Genomic DNA, 22,123 nt, shown 5'->3' with positions numbered 1-22,123 from the left:
CCTCTTCATTGGCCTTTCCCTCAGCCCCACTGCTTCTGAGACACACATGAGGGGTGAGAACTGCGGGTGGGGTATCTAGATGAGCCTGGTTCAGATCCCCTCCGTCCTCTTAAGCTCCTCCTGTCATCTGGGTCACTAAGGGCTGGTTGTTCACCCTGGCCCACCACTCGGAGGTGTTGGTGGTGGTGAGGACAGGGTGGTGGAGTGGGGAGTCTGATGTGCCCCCATGAGGTCCTGCAGTAGGATGGTGGAAGAGAGGAAAAAAGAGTAAGAGAGGCTCAGCTGCTGAAGCTAGGAGTATGGAGGTGCTGAAAAACTACCTTACTTACTTGCAAGAATGACTCATCTCCTAAAAGTGCTATACCCATAAAAAGTCGCTAATTTGTATGGAAGTGTAAGATTACCGCTCCCCCCTTTATGATATTACCTTGGAAAACAAACTTGTCTTGCATATGAATGAATACATTTATTGGGGGTTTTGTTGGTTCTGCAGTAAATTATTTGTATTCTGAGTAAATATTGTTAATTGGGTTTATATAGTTTATATCGCCGGTGTCTGGCATTACATTTTATGGCACACATCGCCCAGCCTGATAAAGGAAGATTTATGTCTGATCTGGCCCTTGTACCAAATGAGTTCAACACCCTTGCCTAAGAGAGTCTTCCTCCATTAGAAGACCTTTGGCATCCAAGTACAGCCCTGCCACCTCCCATAGCTTTGCTTTACAGAAACCAGTGCTTGGAAAGCTCAATATTATTGTTGTAGTTACATAGCAACCTCCAAAATAATGACTGAGAACATAGTGGGCATTCTTTGTTTAAAGCTACAAGTGTTGCCTCTATTATCTGGGACAGTTTTAATTTCAGATTTCTCTGCAAATCTTGCACTTCCTTTGGGTTTGTACAGACCCTCCAATCTGTTCCTTCTTCCATTTTGTAAATCTATTAATCTTCACTCTATGGTCTCATTCAAAATTAGAAATACAATACAGATTGCTTAGGGTTGTCAATCTCCAGATGGTACTTTGAGATATCTCAGAAATACAACTGCTTTCCAGGTGGCAAAAGGTCACTTTCCTTGGAGAAAATGCCTACCTTAGAGGCTGGCTATATCAGTATAACCTTCCCTCTTCACATTCTGACTTCCTTAGGCTCCACCCCCAAATCTCCAGGAATTTCCCAACTTGAAGTTGGCAGCCCTATTTGCATATTCAATCAGTACGAAACTCAGCCCTTCTTGTTGCAGGTTGTGATGACTTGATACAGAATTATGAAATCCCCCCCCCCACACACACACACACACACACGAAACTGTGTAGGAGAATGTGCTGGGAATTATATTTTGTGTTAATAGGTAAGATGTTCAGTGATATGGCCCCAAGATCATGTAAATACTGTCTACCATGGCTTGTTCCTGCATTACAGACTAATTGAACTGGGAAAGCTTTTTTTAAAATTCATCTTCCATCTCTCTTTGCTTAATTTCATCTCATTATTTCCTAGTTATGCTGCTTGGAACGTACTAAATAACAGCACTTGAAGCAGAGCGACTAGGCTTGATTTAATTTCTGATCCATCACTCCCTCCTCTTTGAAGAGATGCATGTGCATAATGAATCCTGTCACTCTGAGTTAATAGTGACCCAGAGTCTAGCTGCATGCCTCAGTGGCAGTAACGACATATTCCATTAAGCCGTGGCATGGGGCACACAGAAGCTGGTGCCTTTCCAGATCTCCAGACCTGAAGAAAGAAAGTGTGGGGGTGGGGGTGGGTAGCACAATCCAGAAATGCTAAGAAGAGAGCATTAAAGAGTCATCTTTGAAGTTTAGCAAAAGGTTAACCTGCTTCCCCTTCTGAGAAACATCTTGCTAAAGGCTGCCATTTGGTTGATTCATCAATGACCTGCCTAGCAAAGTAAAAAAAAAAATGCATAAAATTGTTTGGGTTAATCAAGGTTACAGAAGTCTGAGAGATTTCAGAAAAATCTAATTATCAATGAGTGAGAGCCATCATAGCAGGCTAACGCCAATGCGGCAAAAGGTAAAGAATACAAAATTCTGGAACATTACAGGAATCTCTTGATGGGGGAAAAATCTTTGGGTGAGAATAAAAGTCCATGCCTTTGAAGTGTCACTAAGAAGAAAGGAGAAATAACTTCAAAGTCTAAGAAATCAAACTATATCTACTATGATATAGTAGAGTACAGTATATTTCAGAGCAACAGAAAATTATTTTAATTGTGTTCAATGCTACCATAATACAAGAAGGACTGTGTCTGGAAAGCCATTCATTTTTCCAGCCTGTGCATATTTGCTGGTAATTGATGAAATGAAAGTAAAGCTGGGATATTTATTGTTTGGTGCTTCTTGAAGTACACTAATAAATATCTGAAATGACTGTGTCAAGATTGACACTTAAAAAAAATCAGGGTACTTTATCAATATTATCAATAACACATTAATGTTAAAACAAATGAAGACACTAGTTAAGGTCTTCTCTAAAATAGTCATTTTCCAGATAATTTCTGATATTTACCATAACAAATTTAAGGTTGCCATCTCAGGGTCCAAAAATACCTGGAGATTTTGGTGATGGAGCCTGTGCAGGGTAGGGTTTGGCGAAGGGAGGGAGCTTAGCAGGATATAATACGAGAGGGTCCACCCTACAAAGCAGCCATTTTCTGCAGGTGGAGTGATCTTGGTCATCTGGAGATCACTTGTAACAACAGGAGATCTCCATGTGCTACCTGGAGGCTGGCAACATTAATCAAACCTCATGCATTTCTATGACTCCTCCTCTTGTGAGTTTAGATGATCACTAAAATCTTACTTGCTGAAAAGGAATAGTAACAGCAAGTAAAGTATTAGTGGTCAGTCTGTAACTCCATTAGCTGTTTTATGTAGCTGCTTAGATTTTTTTAATTGTATTGGGTGCTATTTGCTGAGGGACTAGTAAAGTCCATCTTTGACAGTGCTTCTGGACTGCCATGTGATGCTGTTGCTGAGGCAGAAGAAGCAGGAGTCAGGAAACCAATGTTGCCACTTGGAGATGTTACCTACAAAGAAGAATTGGAGAGGGCAATAGCAATGGGGAAGGACTGGTTAAAAGAGTGCAAGAAAAACTTTTCATGCAGTATGGGGGAAGAAACAGTGTGGGAATGTATGTAACAGAGCACTGCAAAAGCCCAAATGTCAAAGATGGTCAGGAGCTAAAGTTGCTGGACTTTAAAAAAAGGGGGTGGGAGAGAAAAGGGAGAGAAATTGAAAGTATCCTCTATTGTCTCCATGAACCACTGTTTTAGGATATGAATGCTGAATTGAAATAAACCCATTTGCTAAGGATACAGAGATCTGAAGCCGACAAGCTTCAGGAAAAATATTCATTATTATGCCCCACTTCTGAAGGGGGGAGGGGTCTCAAGCAATTGTTTCTTTATTGCTTAGAATACATAATGGATCCCAAGGGATCTCCGACAGAACCAGTTTCTCAGAGCCACTAGCACTTAGCAAAATTGACTTCAGTTAATCAAAAGGTTATTTCAAAATCCCTTGGACTCACGTTTTTGCTGGTTGTTAGTCTGGGTGGCTGCAAAACAAACTTATCTCAACCATTTAGAATGCAGAGAAAGATTGTCCTATGTGTCACTGAAAATTAGGCCTTTGCCTAACAGTGGCTTGCTGTAGGGTGCTAAACAAGAAAAGATAAATATGTCATCTGGAGTTTGGCTCCATATTGCAAGAAAAATCACTTGGGTGTCTTTGGGTGTACAGCAACACTATTGTAAGATTTCTCCATTGCAGCTGCAGCTTCCTCTGAAGTGAGGAAGCCATGGAGATTACAGAGGACCTTGCGCTCTGTGGGTTCCAACCTACTGGGGTCATTCCTGGCCCCAAGGAGGCACCCCTGGCCTCGACTAGGGCCAGGGCCTGGCCCCTACCTGGTGGAATGAGCTCCCGGAGAAGCTGTGGGCTCTGTGGCAGCTTTCAGCTTTCTCCAGGGCCTGCAAAACGGAGCTCTTCCACCAGGTCTACAGAAGAGAAGATCTATGGGCTCTCCCCAAAGGAGGAGTATTCCACCATGTGCCATCTGTGGTGGTCAGCTGCTCCCCTGGTTCTCAGCAGAGGTAGGTAGTGGGTGGGTTGCCGCCATTTTCTGGTAGTTTGTATTTTAATTATTGGTTTTAGAGGGTTATAGGGGTTTTAGGGGATTGTATTGCTTTACTTTGTAACCTGCCAAGAGCCGGCTTTGCTGAGAGTGGTGGGTAATAAATCCAAATCATCATCATCATCATCCCTTACTTCAGTGTTTCCTTGTGCCTGAAGCTCTTTCTCCTTTTCACACAGTGCCATAGTTCCAGTGATGCAAACCCCCCCCCCCCAAGTTCTGAGCTCAATACATTTTTTGAACTGTTCTGATTGGTGAGTTAGCTTTCCACTTTTAAACGTGTCTTGCTTGAATAAAATATTTGGTGACTTCCTTGCAGTTTGTCTTCTCGGTTTGGTTGCTGTGGTGTATTTCAAGATCTGCTATGTGGTAGGAGCATCTGGAGAGTGAGGATCACAAGTTCCCTCTCAGCACATGGTGTTGAAGGTAGTGCTTGGGTTATTATAGTAATTTCCCAGAGCAGGAAAACAAATGCATTTTTAAAAAAAAACTGAATGATTAACAGCAATATGGCTTGCACTTATGTTTTTCTTTAATTCTACTGATTTCTTTGGCAATGGCATTTCTCCCTTCCAATGAGACCCTTGCAAGGAGCACAGAGTACTCCCAGCCAGTCACATTTGGAGTCAAACTAGCCATTCTGTTTTGCTAGGAGTATCTTGTTCAGGGGCTTGTAGAACTGGAACCCTTTCAATTCACTTTGAAACTTGAGGGATAGTACTAACTCTCCTGCAATTTTTGGTGTCATTTAATTGAAAAAAGGCACTATATTCCCCCCCTCCCAATCCCACCTTCTTGTGAAAGGAAACAAAGATCAGACCACAGTGAAAAAGGAAGGCAAAAACAGTTTTCAGTGAAGATGTGAAAAAATATTGTCTGTCACAGTGAGAACAGAAGAATGAAATGGCTGCAGACAATTTTTGTGGTTTTTTTAAATACCAGTGATCGGAGCCATTTTGCCCCAGTAAAGATCAGTGGAGAGAACTATGCCTGCTCCAAGCAGGACTTACTTTGGCAGTCTGTAAAACTGAACCCATTTATTCAATGAACTTGAAAGTGATGAGGGGGTCTTTATAGAGAGGAGTGTGTTCTGTGCAAATTTGGTGCCATTGCCATGCCCCAAACCCTCCATTAGATTCCAAATGCACCATAACTTGAACTACCACATAGATTTGAAACCTGAGCTAACAACCCGAGCTATACAAACAGAAGCCCCTCCCCAAAAGCCTGGATATGAAAGTACAACCATATTTTCTTGGTTTTACCCCTAAATTCCATAAACTCAGTTACCTCATTAGATTAACTAAGTGTTCTGGAAGGCTGATGGGTATACTATATAGGTACAGTGGAGAAAAATATGAACAAAAATAATGCAATGGTCAAAAATAATGCAAGAGAAAAAATATGTGATCCAAGTACAGCTAGGTGTGATTCATCTCCACTCAGGCTGCTTCACACATAATAATTTAAATAGCATTCATTATAAACCTATGTTGTGTACTCATTGAATCCAAGTGCTTTGCTGAATTTTGTGCATACATGTCTCCAGTTCATGGTACCATGATATCTGCAAAATAAATGTTTCAAATTTACAATTTTAGTAACAGTTCAGTATAGGTTTATAACCTGGATCCATTCTATTCATGTAAAAAGCCATTATTAGAAAAAAGATACAAGTTGAACAAAGATGAATGTATGACCCAGTTAAATGTAAGTGTGTTCCAGTCTGAATGCTGAGACTTTTAGGATGGAGAGAGATGCAACATTTAAGTGGTCGCAGTGGTTTTTCGCCTAAGATTGTGTGGCAGGCACTTTCATCAAGCAACCTACCTGAGGGAAGGATGGAGGCTTGGGTCCAGCACTGGCCCAACACATACAACACTGGACACAGCTGGATAGCCTCACCTGCTGTGATGAGGGGCAAGGGTGTGCTGCCAGAGCTGTAGGAAGCAATTTAAGGGTGGTCATGCACAACAGCTGGGGGATGGAGCTTGGAGCACGATTCAGCAGGCCAGGAAAGCTGCAGGATAGTGGCCCTTTGCTGAGGCAAAGACAGTGCTTGGGAGTGAGGGAGCTATCCTGGTGTGAAGCTGGCGGCGAGTTCATGGATCAAGAAGGTCCTTAATAAAAAGGACCCTAATTACTTTCAAAGTAAATTACGTAACTCCTAAAAGTGATTTTTAGTATGGAAATGTAAAATACTCTCCCCCCCTTGGAAAAATCCTAGTTTTTAATATGATTAAATATATTTATTGGGGTTTTTATGGATCTCCCAGTAAGTCACTTCTTTGTATTTTGAGTAAAATTAATACTGGTAAATAGGTTTGCCTGTGTCTGGTACCTAGTATTGCATTTTAGGGCACACATGGCCCAGCGCGACAAAGTAACATTTATGTCAGACCTGGCTCTCACAACAAATGAATTCTACATCTCTGGGGGCCACTATAAATCAACTGTAATTTGACAGCATTTTCTACCACAACCAGACTATAGCCCAATTCCATTATAAAGCACCCTCCTGAACTGTTCATTTCTGTTATAGTTTTAATCCCTTTACAAAAATGCCATCCTGAACATTTCTGGCTTCCACATTCTGCAGAATAATACAAATGTGTAAAGCTTACTGACCTCCTTCCAGAATAAATAGCCTATATGGGCTGGGGAAATGTATTTATTCTATTTATCATATGGTGTGCGTAGTGCAGGAGTTTGGAGGATTGTCAGGCAACCAGGCAAGGGACGTTCGGAGGTGGTTTGTCATTTTTAACCCCTGTGTCATGATTCCTAGTGTTCCTTGGAGAAACCACCACCCAAATCCTTGGAGGTCTCCATCCAAATACTAGCCAGAGTTGGCTAGTCTGCTTAGCTTCCAGACTCTGATAGGATCAGGTTTGCCTGGGCTATGCAGGTGATGGGGCAGGAAAATAGTACAGAATTATGTGTGATGGACTCCCTGCATTTACATAAAAGGGGGGTCCCTTATGAGGTTGAAGACAAGGTACATAATATGTACCTCTGGGCCTAGCATGCTGACCACATTCCCAAGAAGCTGATATTAGATGGGAAAAGTCAAGTGGCTTCTACAACATCCCTCCTGAAAGCCAGTTCTCATTCTTCAATTATACGAAGCATATCGATTGGGGGTTAGCAGCCAGTAGCCAGACTGTAAGCAAAGTTCACTGCCAGCAGTTGTGCTGTTAGCAGCAGCTATAGTTTCCCAATCATGCCATACCATGATCACGAGGAATCCATAATCATTTATTTGTTTGTTTGTTTATTACATTTGTATCCCATCATCCTTCTTGGACTCAAGGCAGGTTACAAAGAATAAAAGTCCTCATAAAAACCCCACCCTAAAATAGCTTTTTTCCACAAAGCTAAGATGGCAAGATCCCTTCTACCTCCCACAGCCATCTAACATAAGGTAACCAGATTGTCCCACTTTTGGAGGGACATCTGGGGGCACCTGGCAAATTGTACTTATGTTGAAATTAAAAAAATATATATATATTACAATACTATTTTTGCGTTCTATGCATTCTATGAAACTTTTTGTTGCTCCATATAGACCAAATTTTTAATCAAGAACCCCCCCCCCCTGGTCAATGGTGTCCCGCTTTACCAATGTTGAAATCTGGTCACCTTAATCTAACATGAGGGTGCGCTAGATGTAATAGCAGAGCCTGAGGGGGGCCCATTGATCTTATAAACCCGTCCTCAACCATAGACCTGGTGGAAGAGCGGAACTTTGCCAACTTCATTAAATCTGTGGCCTGATTTACCCCTCTCCCACGTGTCTGTGTCTTCCTCCTTACCCTGCCTTTATGGCTGGCTCCTTCTCTTTTCCGAAAGGAAGTAGGTAGGTGGATAGTATAGAAAACCTGGTTCTTTCTGCACTTGTTTTCTGAGCCCATGCTGCTCTTTTATGCAATATGTTTATTGATTAAATGTAGCTGATGGCTAATTCCGCTGAAAGTTAACTTGCTACTAATTAACTGATTCAGTTGTCCATTGCCAATCAATAGAACGTCCCTCAGTTGTTCATCCATGTATGTGCTTCAAACATGGAATCATTGGTTTGCTTGTTGATAAATTCAGCATTTAAGGTTGCATTTTTCTGGGTCCCTAAAGTTTTTTTTGCTTTACTTGAGGCAGAATTGATTAGTGCTTCTTCACACACAAACCCCTTTTACAAAGCCCAAATTCCTGTCAATAAAGGCCTACTCTTACATCCCCTTCTGGTTTTATTATATCACCCTTACTAACGGTATGCTTTTTTAAAAGTCTGAAGTCAAAACCTTGCCAGGAATTATCCTGTACTGGCTTGATGGATAGCTTCCGCACGCGCCAGTTTTTCTGCTCATAGGTAAAGGCCTGGTTATCTTTATGATTTATCAGGTATACCATTTTAGTCCAACTGTTTAAAGGACAGAGCCTCTTTTCCACCTTTATTAGACAATAACTCCAAGTGAACCTTCATCTTCTAATTATTGTACATAATTTAATGTCATTAAACATCTTTTGAGTAGATGGAATTGCTCTAAAAGCCTTCACTCCAGAGCTCTAATATTAGGTTCTTGGCATCCATCTCTGTGTGTGAAAAGCAGCCAGTTTGTTTACCAGGAATTCAGACTCACATTACAGGGCAAATTAGCAGCCAGCTATTAGTCTGATTCAAGCACTTAACAATTACTGTTCATCTCCTCTTGGTCTGTGGATAATGGAAGTGATCAGCTGCAAATAGAAAGGATGAGGGGCTGTTTGCTCATGGGCACTGGGGAGAAAGTATGGTACAAAGTAACCTCTTTTGACCCCCAAGCTTCACAAAATGAAAGATCCAAACAGGCAGGAGAAGAAGCATCTCCATTAGAAATCAAGCCATGTTCATGCTCAACAGATTCACTTTTGCAAGAGCAAAAGTTCAACTACAGTATCCCAGAAGCAGAAGTAATTAGTTGCTGCTGATGTTTACCACAGGGCCACTTCACTGGAAATAATAGCAGGATGACAGTATGTGTGCTGCCCACTTACATGTTGGTTATCATTTCCCCTTAGGGTCAGGGCCTGGATAGATAGCTATACAGAATTGTGTGAATGTAGACTCAAGGCCAGATTGTTTTCAAACATTTATTTATTTATTATTTATTTATTTAGATTTTTATACCGCCCTTTCCTACGGCTCTAGGCGGTTTACATAAAACATTTTGGGACATTTATATAGAACACTATCAAAATCAATATAACAGTATAACAATAACAACAACACACCAACTGGAACAATTAGAACAGTACTTCAACAATGACTTGACAATCCCTCAGCAGGTTCGATCACTCAGTCTGGGGGGGGGGGGGTACCTGTAGATGTTATGGGTCAGTCGGCCCCACCAAATGCCTGGTGGAAGAGTTCCTTGTTGCAAGCCCTGCGGAATTGTGGAAGTTCCGGCAGGGCCCTGATCGCTTCGGGGAGCTCATTCCACCAGGTGAGGGCCAAGACTGAAAAGGCCCTGGCCCTTGTTGAGGCCCGACGTGCCTCTTTAGGGCCAGGGATCCATAGCCAGTTGGAGGTGGCAGAGCGTAGAGCTCTTCTGGGGGTATAGGCAGGGAGGCAGTCTCTCAGATACACTGGGCCCAGACAGCGTATGGCCTTAAATGTGATTACTAAAACCTTAAGCTTAATCTGGAATTGAACTGGGAGCCAGCCACGTTCTTGGAGTACCGGCCGGATATGAGATCTCCATGATGTCTTAGTGAGAATCCTGGCTGCGGCCTTCTGTACCAGTTGTAGTTTCTGGATCAAGGATAAGGGTAGGCCTGCGTAGAGCGAGTTGCAGAAGTCCAGTCTGGAGGTGACCATCGCATGGATCACTGTAGCTAGGTGCTCTAGGTCCAGGTAGGGTGCTAGTAGTTTGGCTTGGCGGAGGTAGTAAAATGCCATCTGTGCTACCTTTGTGACCTGGGCTTCCATTGTAAGGGAAGCATCCAAGATTACACCCAGGTTCCTGGCGGAGTGAATTGGCAGGAGCTGCACACCGTCCAGGGTGGGCAGGCGCGCTTCCTCCCATGGTCCCTTCCTACCAAAACACAGGACCTCCATCTTTGCAGGGTTGAGCTTCAGACAACTCTGCTTGATCCATTTTGTCACTGCTTCCAGGCATCTGGCTAAAGATTCTGGGGGAGAGTCAGGGCGGGGCAATGACCCTCCCAACAGCTGTAAGGAATATGCTCTCGAAGTGGTGATGCTCCTCTGCAAGCGTGAAGTGAATGCTGAGATTCTGGAGACAATCTTATTTGTTTAATCTTGTGATTTATAATCCACTTTTCTTTCATGGATTCAAGGCAGATTAGATGTAGTGAGTCAGTACAATCAAGATAATGGGATATTCAATAACAAATATATTAGGATATTAGAAGAATGGAACCCCCAGAAAGAACAGGCACATGTCTGACACATTAAACAGGAAAGAAATTATATAATAAAAAGGTAAAGGTATCCCCTGTGCAAGCACTGGGTCATGTCTGACCCTTGGGGTGACGCCCTCTAGCGTTTTCATGGCAGACTCAATACGGGGTGGTTTGCCAGTGCCTTCCCCAGTCATTACCATTTACCTCCCAGCAAGCTGGGTACTCATTTTACCGAACTCAGAAGGATGGAAGGCTGAGTCAACCTTGAGGCGGCTGCTGGGATCGAACTCCCAACCTCATGGGCAGAGCTTCAGACAGCATGTCAGCTGCCTTACCACCCTGCACCACAAGAGGCTCTTAGGACACTACATACTAAACACTATATACAGCAGTAAAGACCTTGGCTCCAAAACATTTGTCCAAGTAAGTTGGTGAAACCATTTTGTACTGTGCAGCCTTATTACCTGTGCAGAAAAGCCCACTTGAATAGTTTAGTTTGGCATAGTTTGAGGAAGGCCAGGAGAGTGGACCCTCTTTGGGCAGGCCATTCCACAAAGTGGGAGCCACAAAAGAGAAAGCATGTGTATCAGTAGTTATTGTTTTTGCTCATTTCCACTTGCAGTAATCCCTGCCAACATGAATGGCATAGTCGTGGCAGAGCATAGAGAAATAGGTGACCCCATAAATAAGAGGGGTCAAGACCATGAAGGGCTTTATCTGTGATACTTAAACTGAGTTCGGTAACAAATGTGCAACCAAGGTGGGTTTGCAGAATGAGAGTAATATGCAAGTTCCTGCAAATAGTTGAGCCACAGCATTCTGGACCATTTGAAGTCAAAATTCTGTTCAAGGGAATGGTAAAAGCAATTAGGTATGAGAAAAAGATGAATAAAAATGGAGGTTTGACAGGAACAAGCCAGGCTATCATGTTGCAATAGTGAGTTTTATTAAAATAATGTGGAAGAATGACCATGAACACAGCAAACACTAAGGGGTTCTGTAACATCAGCATTTTAGAGCTACTATCAGTAGCTACTATATTAATGTAGTTTCCTGATGCACTCGGCCCACGTGCTGGGACAGAGAAGGGTGATACTAGCCCAGACTTTAAAAAGGGAGGTTTGCCTCATTCTTGCTTAAGTCAAAATGTCTGGAAATGGCTTGCATAAAACTCTGGGTTGTTGTGTGAAGTGCACTTCAGGTTCCCTGAAGAGTCTGATCTTGTTTAAGAAAACTGTTATGCATTGGAAACTGTATAGATTTAAAATAAACAATGACTTCCACATTTCATCTGAACAGTTTTAGTGAGTCAGCAGCTCATTCCATAATAGCTTATGGATCAACAGTTCGCCTACTGACTCCAGTATTGTTTCAGATAGTTATTAATATTGAGTACATCCAAAGAGTACAAGATGCAAACCATTACGTAATAATCTACTTGTTCTATGCTTCCATCTGAGGTTTATAATCATTCGGGGGTGGGGGGAATTACTGTAGCCATCTGACTTTCTGGTTATTGACAAGAGGAACCCTTTACCAATTGGCCTCTTTAGAAATAAAGTCTTATTTCTGACCTACAAAGTGTTCCCAGAGCTGGATGGTGGTTCACTTGCCACTCAGCAGACAAGGAACTGCTGCCATGCTTGCCTCACACTTGTTTGCAAACATGTTGGCATTAGATGGCAAATCTGCAGGCAGAGCCAATCTTTACACTTATTTATTGTTTTGTTTTCAAGCACTTTAGCAATAATGGGCTGGAGCCAGTGAACCACAAACAGAAGGAATTCAAGGAACAGATTCTCTGCCCATTCTCTTATGGCCCACTGTTCTTGAGGGCTTGAAAAGTGCCAGGAATAGTACTAGATCCTGCAAGATGAGGGAACCATTAGCTGAAATGTCCTTCCTGTGCAGGAGCACAGAAGAGTTTGTACAAAACAGGATGGAGTTTATTTCTACACTGGTTTCGCTTTAAACCATAGCCTGCTGTTTCCGAGAATTTGCTCTTGGGTGCATATTGAAACTTCATGTGCAAAATGGTGCTTAGGCTTTACACCGACAATAGCTCTTCTGGGACATGGAGGCAGATAGCTATAGCTATGGAAGGGCATTTGGGGATGAAATATGTCATGCTACACCTCTGAACTTTGAAAAAATCTGGAGCCTTTTCTTTTTGCAGAGATTTAAGCGGAAATGTACACACCATTTTTTGTCCAGCCTGTTAACCCCTTCCTAGCCAAATTAATCTTCAGCCACTCTGCCCCATCACTCTTTTCCCTCGGATTCTTGCTTCCTTGTTTTTTGTTTACACCCTCTTTAATATCCTATGATAAATAGGAATATTGGGCAGAAAACTGGAATGAGATTTATAGTAGTGTGGTGTCAGAGGGTTGCCACACTGGATTGCAGTAGAATAGTTACATTTTAGTCCAGGAGCTCATTAGTGTCCAACAACATTTTCAGGGTATAAACCCTCTCAGGGCTGAATGAGGACACATGATTCTCTCACTTTGTTGTTGTTAGGTGCGAAGTCATGTCCGACCCATCGCGACCCCATGGACAATGATCCTCCAGGTCTTCCTGTCCTCTACCATTCCCCAGAGTCCATTTAAGTTTGCACCTACTGCTTCAGTGACTCCATCCAGCCACCTCATTCTCTGACGTCCCCTTCTTCTTTTGCCCTCGATCGCTCCCAGCATTAGGCTCTTCTCCAGGGAGTCCTTCCTTCTCATGAGGTGGCCAAAGTATTTGAGTTTCATCTTCAGAATCTGGCCTTCTAAGGAGCAGGCAGGGCTGATCTCCTCTAGGACTGACCGGTTTGTTCGCCTTGCAATCCAAGAGACTCACAAGAGTCTTCTCCAGCACCAGAGTTCAAAAGCCTCAATTCTTTGACGCTCGGCCTTCCTTATGGTCCAACTTTCACAGCCATACATTGCAACTGGGAAGACCATAGCCTTGACTAGACGCACTTTTGTTGGCAGGGTGATGTCTCTGCTTTTTAGGATGCTGTCTAGATTTGCCATAGCTTTCCTCCCCAGGAGCAAGCGTCTTTTAATTTCTTTTCTGCAGTCCCCATCTGCAGTGATGTTGGAGCCCAGGAAAATAAAATCTGTCACTATCTCCATTTCTTCCCCATCTATTTGCCAGGAATTGAGAGAGCTGGATGCCATGATCTTCGTTTTCTTGATGTTGAGTTTCAAGCCAACTTTTTTTTTCTCTCACTACAGATGCCCAATTATTTCCCCCAATTATTTCCCTCTGAACTAATCAAGTTGATTACAATATGCATTGTACCTTTGCATCCCAAGTTCCGTTTTTACAACATCCATCACACTTTCTGACTGGTAGGATATAAAGGCATAGGAAACTCAGTATCTGATGAAGAGAGTCACGACTCTTGAAACCTTATACCCTTATAAGGTACTACCATATTAAAATCTAATCTAATTGTATTTTGGGGTTGCCTCCTCTGTTGCCTCAAGAGCAGGTGGGGCCAGGACAACAGGACATAAAAATGCATGTCCAGATTTACTCAGCCTGGTACTTGGTTTTAGACATTAATTGCAACCCACCTATGCTGCTGTAAAACAGGGTTGCACTTATGTGTCACTCTTGTTCAAGTATCTTCTGTGCAGGCACACATGGGAACTGCATATGAGCAGGCCTGCCCTTGGGTAGGTATTGACAACTTGCAGCTTCTAGGGAGCACTGCATACTAGAATGAAAGGCTTGTTCCTGCCCAGCAAGACATGCTTCTGCACAGCAGTGGCCCCTTCTACCCTCAGTATCTCTAGTGCCACCAAAGCAGAGCATGCAGTGGGGCAGGAGGGAGGGAATGTGTGCCTGTACAGAAGATACTCAATGAAGAGTAGTTACAGATAAGTTCAACCATGTTTTCATCATCAAACTTCTGTGCAGTCCCACACAGGGATACTAGCAAGCTACTCACCAGGTGGCATGGCATGCTCCAATACTTGACCAACAAATGAAGAACTGTCTTGCACACTTGCACCTCTCATCTCACTTGCTCATCAGCATGTAATGATGTATAAATGTGTCTGCTGATGACCAGGTAGCTGCTTTATATACCTCCATCTGAGGCACTCCAGCCAGGAAAACTTTAGATGATCTAGTAGAATGTGCATGAATATTCAACAGGCACTATAACCTAAACCCTCCATAACAATCCTGACAATCCATCTTGACAGAGTCTGAAATGACACTCTCCTACCCTTCTTTGGGTGACCAAAGCAAATGAACAATGATCTATTATTTTGAATTTTGAGGGTCTTTTAGGATAAAATATAGATGGACCATATAGTAGACTACAGCTTGACAAATGTACTATTCAACTCTATCTACTGGTTGATGTTACTCACATCCAGAATTATTTGAAATTCCATATCAGGTTGAAGTTGTATGAGTACAGGCATCATGAGGAAAAACCCATGGCCAATAAAGGTATTGTGTGTGCCTAACCACATAGCATAGGAGAAAACTGTCATGAACCCCGGTTCATGCCCCCTCCTAGAATCATAGAGTTGGAAAGGACCTCATGGGTCATCTAATCCAACCCCCTGCACTATGCAGGACACTCGCATCCCAATCGCTCATCCACCTGCCACCCCTTTGCCTTCACAGAATCAGCCTCTCTGTCAGATGACTATCTAGCCTCTGTTTAAAAATTTCCAAAGATGGAGAACCCACCACCTCCCGAGGAAGCCTGTTCCACTGAGAAACCACTCTGTCAGGAACTTCTTTCGGATGTTTAGATGGAATTTCTTTTGAATTAATTTTATCCCATTCATTCTGGTCTTTCCCTCTGGGGCAAGAGAGAACAATTCTGCTCCATCCTCCATAGGGCACCCTTTTAAATACTTGAAGATGGTTATCAGATCCCCTTTCAGTCGTCTCCTCTCTAGGCTAAACAGACCAAACTCCAACAGCCTTTCTTCATACGTCTTGGTCTCCAAACCCCTCACCATCTTTGTTGCCCTCCTGTGGACACGTTCCAGTTTGTCAACATCCCTCTTCAACTGCGGTGCCCAAAACTGAACACAGTACTCCAAGTGAGGCCGAACCAGAGCAGAGTAAAGCAATACCATCACCTCCCATGACCTGGACATAATACTCCATTTGATACAGCCCAAAATCCCATTTGCCTTTTTAGCCACTGAGTCACACTGCTGACCCATGTTCAATGTATGGTCAACTAAGACTCCTAGATCCTTTTTGCACATGCTACTGCCAAGACAAGTCTCCCCCATCTTATATTGGCGTATTTGGTTTTTTCTACCTAAATGCAGAACTTTACATATTTCCCTATTGAACTTCATTTTTTTCAGTTTAGCCCACTTCTCAAGATCATCCTGTATTCTGTTGCTGTCTTCAGTTGTGTTTGCTACCCCTCCCAGTTTAGTATCATCTGCAAATTTAATTAGTATCCCCTCTAATCCCTCATCCAAATCATTTATAAATATGTTGAACACAGGCCCCAGGACAGATCCTTGGGGTACTCCACTTGTCACTCTTTACCAAGAAGATGCTGAACTATCAACAAGTACCCTCTGGGTACGATTTGTCAACCAGTTATTGATCCACCTGACAGAATTAGGATCCATACCGCATTTTACCAACTTATGAACAAGAATATCATGTGGAACCTTATCAAAAGCTTTACTGAAATCTAGATAAACTATGTCCACGGCATTCCCCAGATCCAGCAAAGTAGTCACTTTCTCGAAAAAAGAGATAAGTGATAATACATTTCCATGTTAACAAATCTTGTAGTCTTTCAATATAACAAATTTAAACTTCCAGTAACACTTTATACAACATACTGTATAATTTTCACACATTGAGACAAATACAACTACACACATTTTGAACCACCTGTTTAAATCTCAACTGAGGATTCCCAATCCAAATTAGTATATGTTTTCCCAATATAATTCCAAAATGATCTCCATTGATTTTTATAATTTTCTAAGTCCCTGTCCTTAAACAATGCTGTGAGTCTTGCCATTTTTGAAAAAATCCAATAGTTTCATTATCCAGTCCTCCAGCAATGGGGTCTCCTTTATTTTCCAAACTTTTGCTACCACCATTCTGGCTGCTGTTAAGGCATACAATAACAAGATATTGAATTCTTTAGGCATTTCATCACTAATAGAAATAGTTCTGGTTTCTTTTTGAAGTTAACTTCCAACATTTTCTTAAATTCTACATATATTTTATTCCAAAATTTAACCATTTTTGGGCAACTCCACCACATATGGAAAACGTTACCCTCATGTATTCTACACTTCCAACATCTTTTGTCAACATCCTGAGACCATTTTGCCAATTTTGACGCAGTTAAGTACCACCTAAAGTACATTTTATAAAAATTTTCTCTCAAATCATAACTATCCAAAAACTTAATTTGTTTCTTTCATAAGTGTTCCCACGTCTCCATATCTATTGGATGGCCTAGATCTTTGGCCCACTTAACCATAACTAATTTAACGCTTTCTATTTCAGTATCCCATTCTAATAGCATTTTATAAGCCTTTGCTATAAGTTTCTTATCCTTGTCTACTATCTCTATCTCAAAACTGGATTTATTTCAAGTAAAACCTGTTGTTTTGTCTCTCTTAAAACATTCATATAGCTGGTGGTACTGAAACCATCCGTCCACTGCCTCAGACATTTCTTCCCACCTCAACATTTTGATGCCTTCTTTTGAGTTAGTCAAAATATCTCTATATCTAATCCATTGATGTCTCATATTCTTTTCTGGTCTTTTAACTATCTCTTTAGGAGAAATCCAAAGTGGGGTACCCCTCTCTAACCTAACTTTATATCTATTCCAAGTCTGAAGTAAGGCTCTTCATACAAAATGATTCTTAAAATCATTATGTATCCTCTCTTTGACCCATTATGCACAGGGGTTTTAGCGCACATTCGGGGTGGAATGGCGGCGACTAAAATCACCGATAACGCACGGAGCCGGCTGCAACCAACCGCAGCTTCGGTGCATGCCGCTGAAAAAGCCGCGTCAGTGAAACGCGGAAGAAAGCGCAGCTTCCGGGTGAAAGGGGCGCAACCAGAAGCGGCGCCCGGATCGCCGCGTGCATAATCGGTTACTCTGGGTTTTGCCGCCGTCACGCCCCGCCCCGTACATAACCGGTATGCGTCGCGTCTTCCCCCTCCGCGTTTTCCATGTGACCCGAAATCGCCGTTTCGGCGGCCGTGCATAATGGGCCTTTATCATGCCACATGTAAGCATGCCATCCAAATCTCTATCAAAACCCTCAAGATCTAATAATCTGGTATCATGCAATGTCACCCAATCTTTAATCCAAACTAATTTGACAGCCTCATTATATAAATATAAATTTGGAAGAGATAGCCCACCTCTTTCCTTTAGATCTGATAAGATTCTAAAACTAATTCTTGGTCTTTTCCCTGCCTAAGCAAAATTTTGAATATACTTCTGCCATTTCAAAAAGTAATTTTTCTTAATTATAATCGGGATTGATTGAAATAGATACATCATCCTTGGAAGCACATTCATTTTTATAACTGATCTCCTTCCTAACAAAGAGAGGTTGAGTTTATTCCATAACGTTAGATCTTTCTTAATATCCTCCCATACTTGCTCATAATTATTATGAAATAGTGTTATATTTTGATTAGTCAACCAGATACCCAAATATTTTACCTTTCACATCTCAAACCACTCATCTCCTGTAAATTTTCCACTTCTTCTTACTTAATATTTTAATCAATAATTTTGTTTTACTTTTATTCATCTTAAATCCTGCTATCTGACCTTCATATTGCTTAGAGGGTCCTCTAAGAAAAAGACCACATCATCTGCAAATCCTCTCAGTTTATATTCTTGGTGAGCAATTTTAGTGCAGAGCCCCTGGTTCCCCTCTCTACTTTCTGGGAAATAAAGCTGTTGGCAAGAAAAGTTAAGAATTGAACAGTTTGCATTTTTAGCAGAGTTGGTCTTACAACAGATATCTGGGTAATTGAAGTCACCCATGACCACTGTTTCCCCCTTTCTTGAAAATTGTGTAATTTGGTCTAGCAATATTTCATACAAAATCTTCTCTTCCAACAGAGCCACTAATTTGCACTTCCTGCATTTGTAAAAATTATTTGCTCTCCTTCTCCCAGCTCCTCCGCCTTCCTCTGGCAAGCAAGAGCCTTTTATATCAGTGGTCCCTAATCCCTGGTCCGGGGACTGGTGCTGGTCCGTAGATCAGTTGGTACCGGGCCGCGGCTCCTCCTTGTCCTCCTCCCCAGCTGCTGCCTCAGGGGCTGCCCTGCCACCCACCGGCTCACCTTTGGTGCTCTTCAGTGGCCGCCATGACTGGGGCTCCCCCTCGGCGCCGCATTGCGCAGCTACTGCTGGCAGCGCCCCCCAGTGGGCAGCGGGAAGTCAGGGGCGCCAGCGGGAAAGCAAGTGGAGCCGGTGGGAAAGCTCAGGCAGCGGCAGCAACGTCTCTCAGCAAAAGACTACCCCCCCTCCAGGCCTCATTAAAATTGTCAAGTGTTGACCGGTCCCAGGTGATAAAAAGGTTGGGGACCACTGTTTTATAGCACAAAGGCCTATTTAGCAGAGGACGGAGCTAATAGTCAGCTTCTGAGTCAGCTCCTCTCGCTTCAGTCTCCCAGTCTCCTGCAGGCCGGTTGTCATAAAACCATAAATCCCTTTGCTGGTTCCTGGTCGCCTCCGCATTCCAAAGCTGCCCTCAAAAGGGTTCCCTTATCTCCATCACTTTCTTGTGACCCTGCCAGTCTCACTGGAGACTCAACAGGAGTACCAGTTTAGATCAAATCTGGGCCATCTGGCTTTGCTGGGAACTTTGTAACTCTTTCACAAATGTACCTTTCCCGCCATTCTGATCCCTCATGCCTCCTCCCCCGCTTGGTCCCCCCTGTAAGTACACCTTAATGTCTATTGTATCTTTGTCTCTGCCAAGATGTTTATTCACTGAGTCTTGGCACATATTAGCTGTTGTACTGCTCTGTTTAATAAAGACTTTCTTTTGGATCTTCGCTCTGAGATCTTGGAAGCTCCTTTATCACAGACTTTACTAGCTGACTTCTGCCTGATTCCTGACACCTGGTTGTGAAAAATATATAATGCTCTGAATGTGTGTTATCTATATTTAATGTATTTGTAACCCCTGAGGAAGGCTATAGAAGCCAAAATGCATCTGGTTTTATTGGTTCATAGGATATATTCATCAGAAATCCTTGTAAATTGCACTGCCTGATATTCAGACCCCTAATATTTTAAATTTTATATGTGCACACTATATAATATCTTTTTTTTATTTCTTGAAGCTTGACCGTTTTGAGTTTCTTCCTCCTTTACTTTTTGTTTAATTAATCCCCAGAAATTTTCACAGCAAAGTAACAAGCATAAAAAAGAAACAAGCTGGTGATGAGGCAATCTGGGATCTCTCTGGGGGATTATTAATATGTCTCTGACATCAGAGATATCCCTAGAGAGACCGAAAGAGGCTGTGGTGAGGGCTTTACTGAAAATACAAGAGCTGGATCTCACCAACCTGGCCAATTACCACCCAGTTTTGCCTCTAGCGTTCCTGGGTAAAGTAATCGAATGGGTAGTGTCAGCTCCAGGGTTTCTTGGAGAAAAATTTGGCACTTGACCCTTTCCAATCTGGTTTCCAACCTGGCCATGGGGTGGAGATGGCTGTGGTTGCCCTGACAAATGATCTCGGGAGGAAGTTGGATCTAGGTGAGTTACCACCGCTGCTCTTATTACATCTGTGGCAAAATGAGTCCTGGAAATTGATTGGTGCTCTGAAATGGCTGCTCTGGGCCTGCATGTTAAAATGGCTGCTAGGGGGTGGAAAGGCTGTAATTCCCTACACTTCCCAGGAGACTCAGGGAAGGGAGAGGGTCACATGCCCCAATGAGAATGGAGGAGTCAGACTCCACCAGGGGGAGGAACATGTAAATATTTAGGCTCCAGACTTCCTGGGAGGGGGCAGCCTCCAGGATCTCCCAAGGGTGAAGGTGGCAGATCTTCTCTCCAGAGAGAAGGCCCTGCTTGCTCCACCAGAGAAGCAGGTGGGCAGTGAGACTACCAGGCAAGTTCCACAGGAGCCTCTCCCCATCTTCAGCAGGGGGTGTAGGGAAAGAGGAGTGTGTTTAGGCAGCCATTTAAGTTCATGCCTGGAACGTGTGTAAGTGCTATGGCTTGATTCCATGCGGTGTGATGGAGGGAGCATAAATTTATCTGAATAGTTCAATAAACTTGTGTTTTGCACATAACCAAGTGGCTGGTGCTCTGGACCACCTAGTCTCCCCTGCTTGGGTACTACTAGCATGTTGGGAGGGCCAAGGGAAGGAAAACCAGGCAAAACCAGGTGGCTGCCAACTCTCCAGGCAGGACCCAAAGATGGCATTGACTCAAAAACACCAGGGACCCAGCTGAGGGGTCTCACTTTCCCTCAGGAATGGGTATTACAGTCAGTGAGTGGTAGCAGTGACAGGCAGGAAGAGAGAGGCCCCACCCAGGGAAAGGGTGGAGGGCTGGAGCAGGGTCCAGAGGCTTGGCATTTGTCAAGCAGGCGGACGGTTCCGACACATCTGACAGCAGTATTTGACAGTCAACCACAAACTTTTGACCCACTGCCCAGCTGACAGATATTAGAAATACAGCCTTGAAATGGCTGTCCTTTCAGCATAGTTGGGGGCAGAGAGTGGCACTAAGAAGCATGTCCCAGCATATGGCCCTTCTGTGGGGTCCTGAAGAGAACCATACTCTTCCCAATGCTATTTAATATCTATACGTGCCTCTCACCCAACCGATCCACAACTTCAGGCTGGGCTGACATCAGTATGTTGATGACATCCAGCTATTTCTATTAACACCCCCAGATACTCTGGTCAGATGTCTGGAGGTTGTAGTCGATTGGCTCAAGCAGAGTTGGCTGAAGTTGAATCTAGCCAAGATGGAAGTCCTGAGGCTGGGCCAGCAAGCAGAGACTGGTGATACAGCTCCCAATATTTGACAAGGCCCAGTTAACACCAGTGCCTTCCATCAAGGTAAAGGTAAAGGTATCCCCTGTGCAAGCACCGAGTCATGTCTGACCCTTGGGGTGACGCCCTCTAGCGTTTTCATGGCAGACTCAATACGGGGTGGTTTGCCAGTGCCTTCCCCAGTCATTACCGTTTTACCCCCCAGCAAGCTGGGTACTCATTTTACCGACCTCGGAAGGATGGAAGGCTGAGTCAACCTTGAGCCGGCTGCTGGGATTGAACTCCCAGCCTTATGGGCAAAGCTTTCAGACGGCTGCCTTACCACTCTGCGCCACAAGAGGCTCCTTTGCCTTCCATCAAGTTTGGGTGTAATTCTTGATCTCTCCTTATCAGTGGAGGCCCAAATCATGAAGCGGGGGGAGGATAAATTATTTTTATTATTATTATTTTACTACCGAAGGACAAAGTGCTAAGGAGGCACAATAGCCAGGGAGTCTTAAGACTTACCACCTCTCATTACAGAAAAATAAGGTGGTTGGGATTGCCT

The sequence above is a fragment of the Paroedura picta genome, chromosome 3 (assembly GCF_049243985.1).
Source record: "Paroedura picta isolate Pp20150507F chromosome 3, Ppicta_v3.0, whole genome shotgun sequence".
NCBI lineage: Eukaryota > Metazoa > Chordata > Lepidosauria > Squamata > Gekkonidae > Paroedura > Paroedura picta.
This window is presented reverse-complemented; position numbering follows the sequence as displayed.